The 20,013-nt window shown below is 44.2% G+C and overlaps 1 pseudogene; it reads right to left on the reverse strand.

Moving 5' to 3' along the window:
- Positions 1-18,147: 18,147 nt before the first annotated feature.
- Positions 18,148-19,583, reverse strand: LOC120991054 (annotated as a pseudogene).
- Positions 19,584-20,013: the final 430 nt, after the last annotated feature.

Consider the following 20,013-nt stretch of genomic DNA (forward strand, 5'->3'; position numbering starts at 1 on the left):
TTTTTTTTAAAATAAATAAAGCCGAATCAAATTTTCCAATACTTTGCTCATCACTAGTCATAACCGTGGAAACTAGCATTGTATAGTAGAAAATGAATTCAGCCAGCAAAGGAAATAATATGTACAATCACAATACATTAGTAAATGGCTTGTATTAACTTTCTCTACATGATAAATGCCACTTGCTGCAGTGAGACGACCCCTTTAAGTCAACAGCTACAGCAGATGCGCTAAACTGCCACTAAATATGTACCCTCAAAAGTATATTCAGATTTATTCAGTTAGAAGGAAATGAGGAAGACAAGATGCTTCCAGATACAATATTCTGAAAGAATTGGACGTGTTGGATTTTAGCCCTTATTTCCCCCAACATCTGCCATATGTAATAGATTGTTGGTGGGTGCCACAGGAATGTATGGGCGGCTTTACTTCACATTGTATATGGAAAAAAAAATTCGCAAAGAAATTGAGCTAAAATTGTTATACAAATGTCCACTTTTCAGAACTGTAACTCTAAGCTAACTGTCTGAAATGCAAAATCTGTAGACAATACCCAGGCAGATATCATGCACACACACCACACACACACCACACAAATACACCACATACACCCCCCCCACACACACACCTACACACGCAAACCCCACACACATGCCATACACATACACCATGCACACATCATACATACACACTTACATGCACACCGCACATACCCCACACACACAAACCACACAAATAAACCACACACACCACATACACCACCCCACACACACACCTACACCACGCACACCCCACACACTTACCATACACATACACCATGCACACATCACACATACACCACACACACTCCACTCAAATACACATCATACACATACACCATATACACACAACACAGACATACACACACAGCACACACCATACATACATAAACCACACACACCATTCAAAAACACCACAAAAACACCACATACACAATACAAACACACCACACACAAATACATTATACACGCACACCACATACATATATGTGGCCACTCAGAGGGGAGGAGAGGATGATGGAAGAGGCAGTGGCTATGCTGAAGATAATAGTACTCATGGTTCACAGTGGTAACCTCCTCCTCACGCGCTCCCTGGGGCAGTGACTGGAGGGCACACCCTTTCTTCCCTCAGGGCACACCTTGGTGTTGGGGGTCCTGCCTGGTGGTAGTTGGGGTTCCCTTGATGTTAGGTGTTGGTCTGTGGTCAAGGCGGGAGAGCAGGTGCAATGGCTGGAAAATGATGGTGTCAGTAACCAGGCCAGTTGGTATCAATAAATAAGTCTCTCTTTAATAAAGTCCAGCATAGGAATAGTAGTACATCCAACAATAATGGCACAGTTCTAAAGCATATATAATATAACCCACTAGCAGCATATGGACAGCAGCAATGATGGAGATTGTAGTATTCCTTCTTCCTGGCTCTCTCTAAAGTCTTGTTGCAGAACCTAAGGCATACAGTTTAGGTTATTGTTAAATTATTCTGCAAATTCCTGGGCTGAAGGGTACAGATCTAAGATGGCCAAACCGTCTCCAAGTGTGGTAAGGGTGCACTGGCAAAGTTTCCTCTCACAGCAGTAAGGTCTCTCTGCCTTAAACGAACACAATAGCTTACTGACTGACTCCAATGCATGGCCTTGTAGATTCTCGACCTTCTGATTTCCTTCTCCCTGGAGCACTTTTGATGATAAAGTAGCTTCCTTGGTTGTAGAAGTCTCAGAGATGAAGGTTCTCTGAGCTAGGCCCTAGCTCTAAGAAACTTTCACATCATTGTTCCTCAAGCAGAAGAAGACTGGCTACCTAATCAGGGGGCAGACCCAAGTTCATCTCCTGGCAACCTAACATGATCATCCAATGTGTTAACCCTAAATTGTCCATACAGTGCTATTATGTAAACAATTATAACAAATAACTACATTTAACCTAGCAATATAATATGACTTAAGCTAACCGTTTACAATCGCCCTGTCACACAACACACACCATATACACACACTGTGCCATTTATAAATACTGGTATCTTCTTATTTAACAGAGAGCCTTTGGACTCTGCCACCCTCTATAGCTACACACCACCCTAGGTTTTAATCCAGCTCTAGAAATAAATTCTTTACATATCTTTAGGTCATCAAAGCTAGCAATTGTTTTCTATCAGCTATTTATGTTGCTGGGTAATATGATCTATAGGACACAGAACATTCCACAATAATCTTACAGTTCTTTTATCTTAAACTAAGAAGTACTACACCGTAGCACTGGACTATATCAGTTTAAAGCCACAGGCATTTGACACTATTTTCTGAAATATGTAATATATGTTCAAGAGAATCTGAAAACAACAGTGCATCGTCTCAATGCAAAAAAAATAAAAAATAGTGCGAAGCGTAGAAAGTCTTCTGTCCCTATGATGTGACTGTCATGGTAATAATGACCTTTCTCATGTAATGTGATACTTGCTTTCAGACTAAGTTTGAATAAACCCTGCCCTAAGCAGAATTACATGAAAACTAATTTGTTAAGCGGAATTTCTCCTAGGGTAAGATCTCACAAAACCACTGAAGCATTCTGCAATGTATTACTGGTTTTCTGGTAGTATGGGAAACCAAATTCGGCCTTATCAGTTCAACTTGATTGATCAAACCTACGCCAGGTGTTTGTTTTTTCCAAGAACAAATCTGTAAAATCCCCAAAAAATGTTGTAATACATTTGCAAGAAATTTTTTGTAACAAGTTTGTAATATTATTTTTTATTGAAATAGAAACCTAGAAGGACACAATGTTTTTGGATTTTGGCCAGATACAAACTGTTCAGGATTTTTCTTTAATTAAACTAATCCCACCGACCACCCTAGTTCTCTTCCATGAGAATGAAAAACTTTTTATCACGCAGATCATGACGTACAGCGGACACAGTGGCATATACATTAGTTCTAAGTACAGCGTGCAAATGTTTGTCTACAATTAGTCACAGTAGCTCAGACACACGGCTTCGAGAGGGAATGATTTTGCCTTCTTGGGCGTCATGGTGCATGTTTTCTGCACACTTTAATAGGTGTTGATGCTGTTCCAGTGTTTTAATTCATTGTCTTGTTAAATATCCATTCATTACACTGGGAAAAAGATCCTCGTAATTGGAAATGTGAGGCCAAGTCTAAGGATATAATTCTAGGCTCCATGCGCACCAGTGCACCACTTATGCTAAAATACCTACAACAGAAAAGACTTTTTTTTTTATGCTGAGAACGAAGGGGCTTAGAATGACCAATTATAAGCTGTGTTGTCTTTAGATGAAAGAACCTTTTTGTGGTAGTCTTCAATCTCTTGTTTGGCCTGTCAACAGCAATTTGACAAAGAATGCCCCACTGCCTGACCTGTTTTTTCAACATAGAACCTATATTGTATGCCACTTAAGCTCAAAATATACCAGTCTGCAAATATGAAGCTGTACACAGTTCTGCTACTGATTTCGAGCAGACAGAGACTTACAACCAGAATTTTAGGGTTTTTGTTCTAAAGATTTTTTTTTTTTCATATCTTCTTTAATCTTATTCACTTCGCCCCCTACCCCCTGCACACACTTCAGAGGCCAAAGCTCATGATAACTGTTTTGCGGTGAATGGTCAATTGTTATAAAATTCTAATTGGTTCTGGGTCAGTCTCCATGAAAACGTTGCTGTGCTCTAGTAATTTTGTCAATTAATTCCTAACAATTAACAACTGACAAAACTTCGGATCTTTTCAAAAAATGTTCTGATTTTTACATTAAACTCTTCACCCCCCCAAGAACCACACTTTGAGATCAACTTTCACATGATCTGTCATTCCTGATCTTTTGAAGCTTGGGATGTGAAATGTCGCATGTGGTTTACGCGTAACGAGATACTGAACTGCTCTTTTTCATATTTTACACACCTGTGCAACTTGACAATGTTCTGGGGGTTGTTAACATATTTACTGTTTTTCAGTAGAAGGGCCAAATTATATATGTAATTTGAAAACCCATCCCCAAAAACTAAGTTATAGAATGCCAACATTTTCCACCCCAGACTTTAGCTGTAAACAGGGCTAAAGCTAGGTTTTCCTTAGTAAAAGGCCCTGACCAAGGCAGAATGGCTTGTTGGTATCCTCCTTTTCCCCCAGCACCCGACACGCAGGTCCTCTAGCCAACCCTACATATGTCCCGGCTATAAATGCACCAGTCTCAGTATAGTGAGAGTCAGTCGCTAAGATTTCTCGGCCTTAAATTAGCACAATAGCTTACTGACTGACTCCAATGAATGGCCTTGTAAATTCTCGACCTTCCAATTTCCTTCTCCCTGGAGGGCTTTAAATATTAAAGTAGCTTCCTTGGCTGTAGAAGTCTGATGAGATGAAGGTTCTCTGAGCTCTGACCTAGCTCTGAGGAACTTGCACATGTAGCTCTTCATTGTTCCTCAGGCAGAACAAGACTGGCTACCTAATCAGGGGGTAGACGCAGGTACATGTCCTGGCAACCCAACAGGATCATCCAAAGTGTTAACCCTAAATTTTCCATACACTGGTATTTGGTACACAATTATAATAAATCACTACATTTAACCTAAACATAATATGACAGCACCAACAGGTCCCAATAAATTTTTCTCAGACCACAATATGCTTGATGGGACTCAGATCTTCAGAGACACAGGAGAATGTACAGTACATCCCTATTTGCCTATTTTAGCCCCCTGTTTGAAATTTTGACACACTGGATGCAATAACACTAACTTTTGTCATTTAATTTGGGCATTATAATATGGGTAATCCATATATAAAGATTTATAGCTTCTATTAAATTGGAGTCATTTGTCTGGGAACCCCACATATCAGGCAATTGGTGGTCTCATGAATCTGGTCAAATAAAGAATAAAGGGCAGAAGTGAATGAGAATGGGGAGAACAAGACTAGAGCAGGTTGAGCTTTATCTCTAATCTCTCTATTACAGTCTATGTTTCATTACACAGGTATTTCAGAATTTTGATATTGATGGCTGGGAAGGATTTTTTCTCTCCTAAAATTAGGAAAACTGGCTTCTACCTCATGAGGGTTTTTGCCTTCCTTTGGATGAACTTGTAGGACAACAGATTAAACTGTATGGAAATATGTACTGTATTTTTCGCTTTATAAGATGCACCCGATGATTAGACGCACCCCAGGTTTTAGAGGAGGAAAATAAGAAAAAAATACTTTCCATCAGACCTCATACCAGATCCTCAGATCAGACCCCCATAACTATCAGGATATCGGATCAGACCCCCATATCAGGACATCACATCAGACCCCCATATCAGCCCTCCATGTCAGAACCCCATCAGCCCTCTATGTCAGACCCCCATCAGACCTCAATGTCAGAAACCCATCAGACCTTATATCAGCTCTTTATTTCAGACCCCCATCAGACCTCAGATCAGCCGACAATGTCAGACCCCCATCAGACCTCAGATCAGCTCTCAATGTCAGACCCCCATCAGACCTCAGATCAGACCTTTATTTCAGACCCCCATCAGACCTTAGATCAGCCCTCCATGTCAGACTCCTCATCAGACCTCAAATCAGCCATCAATGTCAGACCCCCAATCAGAGTTCCTTGTCAGAACCATCAGGCATCAGATCAGAATAAAATAAACAAACTCCTCTTACCTCTCCTGAGCCGCAGCTCCTCTCCATCTCCAGCAGCAGTCGTACTCCCAGGTCTTCTCCAGCCCATGCTGCACTGTCACCTGACTGCATGCAGCGTCAGTTCATAGTGCACGCAACGCATCTATGTCCTGACGCTGTACGGGGTCAGGGCACTGCAGTGCAGCGGCGGCCCCAGGAAGGAAGACCAGGGATGGTAAGTACAGGAAGCACCCGCAGTGCTTCACTCCCCACTCCAGGCACCTAATGCATACTAGTGAGCGCTTCCATAATGGAAGTGCTCACTAGTATTCGCTTTATATGAAGCACAGCCATTTTACGCCCACTTTTGGAGGGAAAGAAGTGCATCTTATAAAGCAAAAAATATGGATTTTTTTCAGCCTTACAAACTATGTTACTATGTTACTCTTATCTCTTATCTAATATGTAATATCGTATTGTTTGGATTCCACAGATATCCTACATACATCCTGCAATCTTTATCTGGGGATTTCTATTTCATCGTCTCAGCCTAGAATACTGTTACTCTCTATTGCCAGATTATGCTGATAATATATTATCCGAATGTATAATTCATGTATGATTTTTTGGTTCGTTGTGTGTTCCCTTTAAAAGAGACATGTATTCTCCTCAATCATGTTATACCATAGAGCACATTGTCTACCATATAATACGTCACTTACGAAGTAACCTTTTTGCATTATTGTATATATTGATCAAATATTCACTTGTCTATACACCAGGCAGTGAACAAGGTCTAAGACTAGACCGAAACGTTGGCCAGTGGCTAATTTTTGGATGGATAAAGATTTAATGAAATGAAATAAAACAAGCAACTTAAAGCAGCTATAGAGTGCCGTGGTACTTTGATAAATATCAGATGTACCTCTACCACTGAGCACCGCCCACCCTCTAACAAGGAGTGCCGCTCAAACCCCTTCCTCAACATTGTAGGTAGGGACAGACACAGAGAGTGAGCCCTAACCTAGAACCCAGCCCCTACCTACTTGCAGTGCAAGCCCTATGTAGCAAAACAGCAACTGGTCAACAGCCCCTATGTTACTTATGTGCAGAGACAGACAAACACCAAGAGATAAAACAACACAAAACAGGGTCATAAGTAAATGGGTCAGAACCAGACAAGGTATGCAGTAAAAAATGAGAGACAGAGAGTGGTCAGAAGACAAGCCGAGATCAGAACCAGACAGACAATGCAGTACCAAATGAGAGACAGAGAGTGGTCAGAAGACATGCCTGGGTCAGAGGAACGACAAATCCAATACACACAGGAAGAAGGAACCATGAACACATTTAGTGAGTCAAGGACAATTACTGGCACTGGTACATATATGGCCACGAAGGGGTTTAAATAGATCACTTAGTCCCAGGATCAGAACCTGGATCCCAGGATCAGAACATGACTTTGCACTCCATTAATCAGAATATTAGCAAACATCTCACTGCTAGTCTCATCCAGCACACAGCTGCTGTGGGGAGAAAGAACATTGCATTCTGTTGCTAAGGAAGCTGTCGCGTCACCAGGGGGCGTGACTTAGCAGTTCCCCCGAAGATCTCGCCGCTGGAACTCGGACAGGTAAGTTTTTGGCAATTAGTATTTATTTTATGCGATTTCATCTCAATGCCAATGTGAAGCTCAGACAGGGTTGAGTAAACCTGTAGCTATGTGAGCAGTGGATTCTTGATAAGAAGAGGCCAATCTAGTATATCTAGATCTAGATCTAGACTGAGTGAGACAACCCCTTCCTTTAAAAGAAGTTTGGCATTATATACTATCACTAGTATATTCCTTCACTTCCTAATCAATAAGAGACAAATTTCAAAACCTTCAATGCTCCTCTGGAATGAGGGGGATGTAGTACCAGATAAGCCATATGGTTTCTTAGTCAATGGAAGAACCCGAGTAAGTCAATGGAAGAACCCGAGCATTAAACCAGGCACCCCCTGCTCTGAAGAGGGGAGGGTGTCTGGTTCATAGGAAAGGGTCAGAAATTGATGGAAACACCACTGAAATGGTTCGGGAACAGCATGGGGAGGATGTCTCGATGCATCTTGGACTCCCAGGTCGCTGCTGGGAACGATGTTGTCTGAGTAGTACCCCACTTTTACAGACTGACAATAATACGCACTAAACCAAAGATAAAATCTATTTTAGAGGAAAAACTGTTAGGAAACATTCTTTCCTGTATATTTACTTGTCTATTAAGTGCAAGTGCTGCCAAAAATTACAAGGAAGAGGCACTCTGAGAAAACCTGTATATCACATAAAGGAGGGCCTCATCAACATTGTGGTACAATTGTTCAGGTAGTGGGACTCCTACACTCAAAGCCTATGCACTAAGGGAAAGGTCTGCCAAAAATTACAAGTAACCGGCACTCCAATATACCCTTTATTACACATAAAGGAGGGCATCATACACACCCTTGAAAAATTATGATTGATGGCCTGCTGGTGACCCACTAAAACATTAGGAGTGAGGGCCTGCTGCTGAGCTGACCATCTAAAAAATGTTGTGGGTAAGGGCCTGCTGCCGAGCTGACCATCTAAAAGATTTTCTAGGCGAGGGCCTGCTGCTGAGCTGACCATATTAAAACAATTGGGGACGAGGGCCTGCTGTCGAGCTGACCATCTAAAAAATTTTGTGGGCAAGGGCCTGCTGCTGAGCTGACCATCTAAAAAAAATTGTGGGCGAGGGCCTGCTGCCGAGCTGACCATCTTAAAAATTTTGTGGGCAAGGGCCTGCTGCCGAGCTGACCATCTTAAAAATTTTGTGGGTGGGGGCCTGTGCCGAGCTGACCATCTAAAACATTTTGTGGGCGAGGCCTGCTGCTGAGCTGACTATCCAAAACATTATGGGAGAGGGTCTGCTGTCGAGCTGACCATCTAAAAAATTTTGTGGGTAAGGGCCTGCTGCTGAGCTGACCATCTAAAACTTACGGGCGAGGGCCTACTGCCGAGCTGACCATCTAAAAAAATTGTGGGTGAGGGCCTGCTGCCGAGCTGACCATCTAAAAAATTTTGAGGACAAGGGCCTGCTGCCGAGCTGACCATCTTTAAAATTTTGTGGGCAAGCACCTGCTGCCGAGCTGACCATCTTTAAAATTTTGTGGGCGAGGGCCTGCTGCCGAGCTGACCATCTTTAAAATTTTGTGGGCAAGCACCTGCTGCCGAGCTGACCATCTTTAAATTTTGTGGGCGAGGGCCTGCTGCCGAGCTGACCATCTTTAAAATTTTGTTGGCGAGGGCCTGCTGCCGAGCTGACCATCTAAAAATTTAGGGGTGAGGGTGTGCTGCTGAGCTGAACCTCTAAAACATTACGGTTGAGGGCCTGCTGATGACCCTCTAAAACATTATGGGTGAGGGCCACGCTGCTGAGCTGACCCTCTAAAACATTAGGAGCGGGGGCAGCCTAATAGGCATTAGTGATGACTGATGAGTGGCAGGGGCTATATTCGTATTTGCGATATTTCACAAATATTTTGTAGAATATTCATCATATATTCGCAAATATCGAGAATTCGAGATTATTTTATTGAATGCAAAACATTGGCAATGTAAAGATCGCGTAATGCGAATTTGTAACGCGAAATACAGGCGTGGGTCACTTTGGCTACATTTTTCAAGCTGCTAGAAGTTTCATGAGTTTCTCCTGAGAATGGAGAAAATGGTTGGCATGGCAGAACATTACAATAGCTTTATATGCAGAGAGTCAAGTGCTCCAATATATTCGAGATTGCGCTAATCGGCAGTGATTAGAATGTTTTTTCGCACTACGTGCAACTTCACATTTTAGCAGGTCTGACTACAGATTACTGATTGGTGCACTAAGTATTGTTGTGAACTTGACATTGCTCCCTTTTCATTGGCCCACAAGCAAAAATCAGAGAGGAATCATGTGTTCAGATGGAAAAAAATGCTGAATATTCGATATAACAATTCTCGAAGTGGCGATATTTGCCATAAAAATTCGCTATTCGAATATTCAAGCTCAACAATAATAAGCATGTTGATATGATGGAGGAGGAGGAGGAGGACGAGAAAAGGGAGATTGAACCATATACCCTTTTTAGTGGTGGAAGGGGTGCATGAGAATACAGTGTATTCAATACACCATAAAAGCCACATTTAGAGTGCCTTTATGTCCAGCCGCTTTCCTCTGGTGGAGTAAAGAAGTCAGGGGCAATCCAGGCCACCAACTCCTCTGGCCTGAACTCGATCCTCTAGTAGTCCCAAACCCGAAGCAGATCGGCCGGCACCACTCCTGTCAGTTCAATAATGGCTCAAATTCTACTTATCACAATCCTACGCGTCACCCCCAATTCCTCATAGATTGTAAGCTCTTGCAAGAAGGGACCTGACTCGTAGTGTATTAGTTGCATATTAGCCAGTTAGTTTTGTTTTGTACATGAACCCTATGAATTTGTAAAGCGCTGCAGAATATGATGGCGCTATAAAAATGTACAGGGAGTGCAGAATTATTAGGCAAGTTGTATTTTTGAGGATTAATTTTATTATTGAACAACAACCATGTTCTCAATGAACCCAAAAAACTCATTAATATCAAAGCTGAATATTTTATTTTAGTTTGTTTTTAGTTTTAGCTATTTTAGGGGGATATCTGTGTGTGCAGGTGACTATTACTGTGCATAATTATTAGGCAACTTAACAAAAAACAGATATATACCCATTTCAATTATGTATTTTTACCAGTGAAACCAATATAACATCTCAACATTCACAAATATACATTTCTGACATTCAAAAACAAAACAAAAACAAATCAGTGACCAATATAGCCACCTTTCTTTGCAAGGACACTCAAAAGCCTGCCATCCATGGATTCTGTCAGTGTTTTGATCTGTTCACCATCAACATTGCGTGCAGCAGCAACCACAGCCTCCCAGACACTGTTCAGAGAGGTGTACTGTTTTCCCTCCTTGTAAATCTCACATTTGATGATGGACCACAGGTTCTCAATGGGGTTCAGATCAGGTGAACAAGGAGGCCATGTCATTAGATTTTCTTCTTTTATACCCTTTCTTGCCAGCCACGCTGTGGAGTACTTGGACGCGTGTGATGGAGCATTGTCCTGCATGAAAATCATGTTTTTCTTGAAGGATGCAGACTTCTTCCTGTACCACTGCTTGAAGAGGGTGTCTTCCAGAAACTGGCAGTAGGACTGGGAGTTGAGCTTGACTCCATCCTCAACCCGAAAAGGCCCCACAAGCTCATCTTTGATGATACCAGCCCAAACCAGTACTCCACCTCCACCTTGCTGGCGTCTGAGTCGGACTGGAGCTCTCTGCCCTTTACCAATCCAGCCACGGGCCCATCCATCTGGCCCATCAAGACTCACTCTCATTTCATCAGTCCATAAAACCTTAGAAAAATCAGTCTTGAGATATTTCTTGGCCCAGTCTTGACGTTTCAGCTTGTGTGTCTTGTTCAGTGTTGGTCATCTTTCAGCCTTTCTTACCTTGGCCATGTCTCTGAGTATTGCACACCTTGTGCTTTTGGGCACTCCAGTGATGTTGCAGCTCTGAAATATGGCCAAACTGGTGGCAAGTGGCATCTTGGCAGCTGCACGCTTGACTTTTCTCAGTTCATGGGCAGTTATTTTGCGCCTTGGTTTTTCCACACGCTTCTTGCGACCCTGTTGACTATTTTGAATGAAACGCTTGATTGTTCGATGATCACGCTTCAGAAGCTTTGCAATTTTAAGAGTGCTGCATCCCTCTGCAAGATATCTCACTATTTTTGACTTTTCTGAGCCTGTCAAGTCCTTCTTTTGACCCATTTTGCCAAAGGAAAGGAAGTTGCCTAATAATTATGCACACCTGATATAGGGTGTTGATGTCATTAGACCACACCCCTTCTCATTACAGAGATGCACATCACCTAATACAGGGAGTGCAGATTATTAGGCAAGTTGTATTTTTGAGGATTAATTTTATTATTGAACAACAACCATGTTCTCAATGAACCCAAAAAACTCATTAATATCAAAGCTGAATATTTTTGGAAGTAGTTTTTAGTTTGTTTTTAGTTTTAGCTATTTTAGGGGGATATCTGTGTGTGCAGGTGACTATTACTGTGCATAATTATTAGGCAACTTAACAAAAAACAAATATATACCCATTTCAATTATTTATTTTTACCAGTGAAACCAATATAACATCTCAACATTCACAAATATACATTTCTGACATTCAAAAACAAAACAAAAACAAATCAGTGACCAATATAGCCACCTTTCTTTGCAAGGACACTCAAAAGCCTGCCATCCATGGATTCTGTCAGTGTTTTGATCTGTTCACCATCAACATTGCGTGCAGCAGCAACCACAGCCTCCCAGACACTGTTCAGAGAGGTATACTGTTTTCCCTCCTTATAAATCTCACATTTGATGATGGACCACAGGTTCTCAATGGGGTTCAGATCAGGTGAACAAGGAGGCCATGTCATTAGATTTTCTTCTTTTATACCCTTTCTTGCCAGCCACGCTGTGGAGTACTTGGACGCGTGTGATGGAGCATTGTCCTGCATGAAAATCATGTTTTTCTTGAAGTATCCAGACTTCTTCCTGTACCACTGCTTGAAGAAGGTGTCTTCCAGAAACTGGCAGTAGGACTGGGAGTTGAGATTGACTCCATCCTCAACCCGAAAAGGCCCCACAAGCTCATCTTTGATAATACCAGCCCAAACCAGTACTCCACCTCCACCTTGCTGGCGTCTGAGTCGGACTGGAGCTCTCTGCCCTTTACCAATCCAGCCACGGGCCCATCCATCTGGCCCATCAAGACTCACTCTCATTTCATCAGTCCATAAAACCTTAGAAAAATCAGTCTTGAGATATTTCTTGGCCCAGTCTTGACGTTTCAGCTTGTGTGTCTTGTTCAGTGGTGGTCGTCTTTCAGCCTTTCTTACCTTGGCCATGTCTCTGAGTATTGCACACCTTGTGCTTTTGGGCACTCCAGTGATGTTGCAGCTCTGAAATATGGCCAAACTGGTGGCAAGTGGCATCTTGGCAGCTGCACGCTTGACTTTTCTCAGTTCATGGGCAGTTATTTTGCGCCTTGGTTTTTCCACACGCTTCTTGCGACCCTGTTGACTATTTTGAATGAAACGCTTGATTGTTCGATGATCACGCTTCAGAAGCTTTGCAATTTTAAGAGTGCTGCATCCCTCTGCAAGATATCTCACTATTTTTGACTTTTCTGAGCCTGTCAAGTCCTTCTTTTGACCCATTTTGCCAAAGGAAAGGAAGTTGCCTAATAATTATGCACACCTAATATAGGGTGTTGATGTCATTAGACCACACCCCTTCTCATTACAGAGATGCACATCACCTAATATGCTTAATTGGTAGTAGGCTTTCGAGCCTATACAGCTTGGAGTAAGACAACATGCATAAAGAGGATGATGTGGTCAAAATACTCATTTGCCTAATAATTCTGCACGCAGTGTATGCTTAATTGGTAGTAGGCTTTCGAGCCTATACAGCTTGGAGTAAGACAACATGCATAAAGAGGATGATGTGGTCAAAATACTCATTTGCCTAATAATTCTGCACTCCCTGTATTTTATTATTATTATTTTTTTTATTAGAGTCAACCGGTCAGCATTTTCAGTAGACAGGCGGATGCGCTTATCAGTTATTATGCCCCCAGCAGCACTAAATACACGCTCTGACAAAACGCTGGCGGCGGGGCAGGCCAGCACCTCCAAGGTGGAGCGCCAGTTCGTGTCACGTGTCCAGCTTGGACACCCAATAGTTGTAAGGCACACAGGGACCACTGAGGACGCTGACACGGTCTGCTTCGTACTCCTTCACCATCTTCCAAAATTTTCCCTCCTTGTGACACTAGGCCGTGCATCAGGTTCAGGGTGCTGGCAGGGTGTCATAAAACTGTTCCAGGCCTTTGAGAGTGTGATGCCTTGGCTCTGTTGGAACTGCTGTGTGTTCTCCTCGTCTCCCCTTCTCGGTTGCCCAAGGAACTACATACTCTGCAGCCAGCGTTGTCAGCTGGAAATTTTTGGAGCAATTTTTCCACTAGGACCTCCTGCACACAGGAATGAGAGATGAGAAGTTCTCTTTGTAGCGGGGGTCGAGAAGGGTGAACAACCAGTAATCGGTGTTAGCCAAAATGCGTACAACGCGAGGGTCACGGGAAAGGCAGCCTAACATAAAGTCAGCCATGTGTGCCACAGTCCCAACAGACAAGACTTCACTGTCCTCCTAAGGATGATGACTTTTAATCTCCTCATCCTCTTCCTCCTCTTCTACCCATCCACGCAGAACATATGGAAAAAAACTTCCATGGGTACTACCCTCTGTAGCAGAGGCAACCGTCTCCTGCTCCTCCTCCTCCTCATCATCCAATTCGCCCTGAGAAGATGAACTGAGGGTGGTCTGGCTATAACCCTGTGTACTTTCTCCTCCTATTTCCACCTCTTCCACATGCAAAGTGTCCGCCTTAATTGTGAGCAGCGAACATTTGAGTAGACACAGAAGTGGGATGGTTACACTGGTAATAGCGTTATTTCACCATCTGTGTTGATTCCTCAAACCTCACAGAGGTCAGACATCAGTGTCCACTCATCGCTATTGAAGAGTGGAAGCTGACTGGAAAAGCGACGACCATGTTGCAGCTGGTATTCCACTACTGCCCTCTGCTGCTCACAAAGCCTGGCCAACATGTGGAACGTGGAGTTCTAGTGCGTGCTCATGTCGCACAACAGTCGGTGAGCTGGCAATTGCAAGCGCTGCTGCAGCGTTGCCAGACCGGCGGAAGCTGTCGATTTGCGGAAATGGGCACACACGCGGCGCACCTTCACCAGTAGCTCAGGCACATTGGGGTAGAATTTGAGAAACTCCTGAACCACTAGGTGGAACACGTGGGATAGGCATGGTATGTGTGTGAGCTTGCCGAGCTCCAAAACCACCATCAAGTTACGGCCATTATCAGACACAACCATGCCTGGTTGTAGGTTGAGTGGTGAGAGCCACAGCTCAGTCTGGTCCCTTGTCCCCTGCCACAGCTCTGCGGCGGTGTGCTGTTTGTCACCTAAGCAGATCAGTTTAAGCACGGCCTGTTGCCGCTTCCGCACTGCAGTGCTACACTGCTTCCAGCTACTGGCTGATGGCTGACTGGTGCTGCAAGATGATAATTCAGAGGTGGAAGTGGAGGAGGAGGCGGAGGAGGAGAAGGGGGGGTTGCAAAAACTACCTTGGGGGCGGCAGAAACCCTGATGGAAGTAGGGCCCTAAATCCTTGGCGTCGGTAGCACCTGTGCCATCCCAGGGTACGGCTCCCGGCCTCCACAACGTTCACCCACTATGCAGTCAGGGAAATGTAGCGTCAGAAATGTATTGTCGGCCGGGGACAGAGTTCCACTGGACAGCCGCCGCCATCAGGCTGCGGAAAACCTCAGTGTCCACAAGCCTAAATGGTAACATTTTCAGGGCCAGCAATTTAGTGCTATGGTCTGTGGGTGGATGGCTGGGTATTTGCGCTTTCGTTCAAAGGCCTGGAGTATAGACATATGTACGCTGCGCTGGGACACAGAAGTGGATGTGCTAGCTGATGATGATTGCGAAGGTCCAGGTGCATGGCGGGAGGCATCCGGGCCTGCGTCTTGCCGGGCCTGCGTCTTGGACAGGGGATTGGCCAGCACATAACACAGGGGAAGAGGAGGCAGTGGTGTGACCCACAGACACTGGTTGTGGACCCAAGCGTTCGGCCCACCATTAGGGTGCTTTGATGCCATGTGGCAAATCATGCTGGTGGTGGTCAGGTTGCTAGTGTTCACACCCCTGCCCATTTTGGTACGACACAGGTTGTAAATGACAATTCTTTTATTGTACAAAAAATTTAAAAAAAGCACCAGACTGCGGAACATCTACCCCTTGGCAAGGGAGATTTCCGTAAGGGGGTGCTCTGAGGAACAGTTGCGGGACTGTTTGGTGTGGCCTGCCTTCTCCCTTTTGCCACCCCACTGCCTCTTCCAGCCTGTTGCGGTGCTGCGGATCCCTCCCCCTCTGTACTGCTGTCCTCGCTCGGCTTGCCACCTTCCCAGGTTGGGTCAGTGACTTCATTGGCCAGCACCTCCTCTTCCACTTCCTCACTCTGGTCATCCTCCTGACTTGCTGACCTAACAACAACCTCAGTTATTGACAACTGTGTCTCATCCTCATCATGAACCTCTTAAGACACTAATTGCGGTTGACTTATTGGCAACTGTGTCTCATCATCATCATCCAACTCGTAAAACACTAATTGCCGTTCCCCACCGTCATCTTGTTCTGACTGTGGATGCTCCAGAGTTTGGGAATCAGGGCACAAGATCTCCTCATGTCCCTCTTCAAGCGGGCTTGGTGAGAGGCCCAAATTAAGGAATGGCAATGAAAACAGCTCCTCGAATATCCAAGTGTGGGATCACTTGTTTGCCAAGACTCTGCATGGTGGGTGGACAACTGTGTCTCATCCTCATCATGAACCTCTTAAGACACTAATTGCGGTTGACTTATTGGCAACTGTGTCTCATCATCATCATCCACCTCGTAAAACACTAATTGCCGTTCCCCACCGTCATCTTGTTCTGACTGTGGATGCTCCAGAGTTTGGGAATCAGGGCACAAGATCTCCTCATGTCCCTCTTCAAGCGGGCTTGGCGAGAGGCCCAAATTAAGGAATGGCAATGAAAACAGCTCCTCGGAATATCCAAGTGTGGGATCACTTGTTTGCCAAGACTCTCCATGGTGGGTGGAAGGAGTATCAGGGTGAGGATTTTGTTGACCAGACTCTTGGCTACTGAGACTGGACCAGACGGATCCGGCAAAACGTATGGCAACTGATTGCATTTTAAGACTGATCGGGATCCTTATCCGTCTAAAAAATGCATTGCAAGAACGGATCCGTCTTTCCTTTTGTCATACGGACAAACAGATCCCTTTTGATTTTTTTTTCTCATTTTTACCGGTCTGTGCATGCGCAGACAGGAAGGACGGAACCGGCATTCCGGTATTTTGAATGCTAGCTCCGGCACTAATACATTCCTATGGAAAAAAATGGCATTCAGGCAGGTCTTCAGTTTTTTTGGCCGGAGATAAAACCGTAGCATGCTGCGGTTTTATCTTTTGCCTGATCAGTCAAAAAGACTGAACTGAAGACATCCTGATGCATCCTGAATGGATTGCTCTCCATTCAGAATGCATGGGGATAAAACTGATCAGTTCTTTTCCGGTATAGAGCCCCTGTGAGGGAGCTCTATGCCGGAAAAGAAAAACGCAAGTGTGAAAGTACCCTTAGGGCTCTTTCACACTTGCGTTCTTTTCTTCCGGCATAGAGTTCAGTCGTCGGGGCTCTATGCCGGAAGAATCCTGATCAGTTTTATCCTAATGCATTCTGAATGGAGAGAAATCCGTTCAGGATGCATCAGGATGTCTTCAGTTCCGGACCGCAGCATGCTGCGCTTTTTGCTCCGGTCAAAATCCTGAACACTTGCCGCAAGGCCGGATCCGGAATTAATGCCCATTGAAAGGCATTGATCCGGATCCGGCCTTAAGCTAAACGTCGTTTCAGCGCATTGCCAGATCTGACGTTTAGCTTTTTCAGAGTGGTTACCATGGCTGCCGGGACGCTAAAGTCCTGTTTGCCATGGTAAAGTGTAGTGGGGAGCGGGGGAGCAGTATACTTACTGTCCGTGCGGCTCCCCGAGCGCTCCAGAGTGACGTCAGGGCGCCCCACGCGCATGGATGACGTGTCGCATGGATCACGTCATCCATGCGCATGGGGCGCTCTGACGTCATTCTGGAGCGCCCTGGGAGCCGCACGGACTGTAAGTATACTGCTCCCCCGCTCCCCACTACTACTATGGCAGCCAGGACTTTAATAGCGTCCTGGGTGCCATAGTAACACTGAACGCATTTTGAAGACGCATCCGTCTTCAAATGCTTTCAGTTCACTTGCGTTTTTCCGGATCCGGCGGGCAGCTCCGGCAAATGGAGTACACGCCGGATCCGGACAACGCAAGTGTGAAAGGGCCCTTAGTTGTAACCTCCTGGACATTCGAAACATGTCAACCTGTGGTGGTGAGAGGTGATGTCCGCAAGATGTAACCTGTGATATGAAATGAAAAATAAAGACAATGCAAGTGCAACAGTAAATTTATCCAGTGCTGGAATTTATCCTTTCACATTTATGTGCTGAGAGCCCGCCTTGGTTCATGCCGTACACAGAGAACATTTAGAATTTCTTCAATACTTGCAGAAAGCACAACAGTTCTGCATGTTCTCCTGTTAAATGGCTTCTGTTACTTTCGTAGATTGCTGACCACTAAAAACACGCTCACTAGGTACAGAGGAGGGTGGGGAGCAAAGGTATCTTCTGGCATAAGAAGCAAGGGTTTTAAAGCGTGCCTCATTTTCTTTCCACTATTCAAGTGGATTGTCCTTTCTATTGATCACTGGTTCTTTCAAATAAAGATGAAGCTCATGATCAAGGCAGACTTTTGGTAAAGTTAGAGAATCCTCTACATGAGGCCCCAATAAAACGCTGAACATGGCATCAATTTGGCCATGTTTAAGCCTTTTTTCCATGTGTTTCCTTTTTGGGAATTTGTATGTTTCTGTTGCATCATCATCCTGCTCTTCCAGACTAGTAGTACTAGTAGCAGGCTCTTCCAGACTAGTAGCATCAGGTTCTTCCAGATGTGACCTTTCTAGAACCTGCACCTCCTTTTGCATATCTTCTGTCAGCCATTCTTTTGCCTTGCTCAATACATTATCAGAAGAAAAAGCATGATGTTTGAATCGAGGATCTAAAAGACATGCCAACGCTACGTTTATATTCTCTTCATACTTCAAAAAACATTTGGTGAGGCTTTCCTTCATAACCTCCCTGAGTGTTTTAATGCCTCGTGTAGCGGGCTCTTCATTCACTTGAAGAAGCATCTTCAGCACTCTCACACATGGAATGACGGATGACACACTTGAGTCGTTATGGCTAACCTCTAGGGTCACTTCCTCTATTGGGAGGAGGGTCTGAATCAGATTTGCTAGAATCTCCCACTGATCAGCATTAGGGCAAGAATATCCTCCATGTTCACCAGCATAGATTCTAAGAGCTCGCTTTTGTTCCAACATTCTTTGTAGCATATGGAGTGTGGAGTTCCACCGTGTTGGAACAACCTGAATCAGGCTGTTTGGGGCAGGCCAAGGTCTGACTGAATGCATTTCAGTCGGTGCTTGGCAATGAATGAATGGTGGAAATGACTTGCGCACTTCTTTAGCATGGCAATTATGTCACTCACAGCTCTCTGACTTGACAGACCATCATTTACTACAAGTTGTAGGGTGTGTGCCATGCAGCTGAGATCTGACACTTCAGCAAGCTTCATTCCTTTCACCATGTTTGCTCTGCTGTCTCAAAGCACAAGCAGCACTCCATCTTTGGTTATCCCCTAGTCATCAAGCATGCCTAGAAACATTTCTTTATTGTACTCACCAGTGTGGGATCCTTGCATCACCTTTGTGTTCAACACCAACTGCCTTTTTGTCCATCCATTATCAATGAAGTGACACGTAAGACTCATTGTCATTAGTGATTCTGTTGATCCAGACCAGCAGTCAGCAGTGAATGAGAGTGAATTGCCAGCGTCCTCTGGTTGTAACATTGTTTTCACTTTCTGAACCACCTTGTGATGAATCTTTGGCAGCATTTCCGTTCTGTAAAACTTTTCATTTTTCAGCGTGTACCTTGGCTCAACTATGGACATCAAGCGCTTAAAGCCAGAGTCAGACACCATTGTAAATGGCTGGTTATCATTTACAATGGTGTCTGACTCTGGCTTTAAGCGCTTGATGTCCATAGTTGAGCCAAGGTACACATCATCTCTGTGATTGCTCTGTCCAGAAGTTGGGATCTTTCATTGGAATTTTGCCACTTTGTGTGTTTCTGAAATAGGTCTTTTATTTTTGGCTGGAGTAGAGTTGGTGTTTCAGATGATCTTTCTTTTTGTGCGTCATTAAATAATTCAACATGATTAATTCTTAGATAGGTCCAAAGATTTGATGTATTCTTTGTTTTTGTAGTTGCAGATCCCATGCTCACATTGATTTTGCATGTGTTGCACATTGCCCGTCCTGGGGTGGGTTGACTAAAATAGTCCAAAACTATGCTTTTACTTTTGCTTTGTGTATCCATCTGCATTGAAAGAAGAGGGTTACATGACTACTAGTGCTATTAGCTTTTTAGGAGCAGTACAGATTAAGGAACAGCGCGCAAGAAATATGTGGAAT

Source organism: Bufo bufo, chromosome 2, assembly GCF_905171765.1.
Source record: "Bufo bufo chromosome 2, aBufBuf1.1, whole genome shotgun sequence".
NCBI lineage: Eukaryota > Metazoa > Chordata > Amphibia > Anura > Bufonidae > Bufo > Bufo bufo.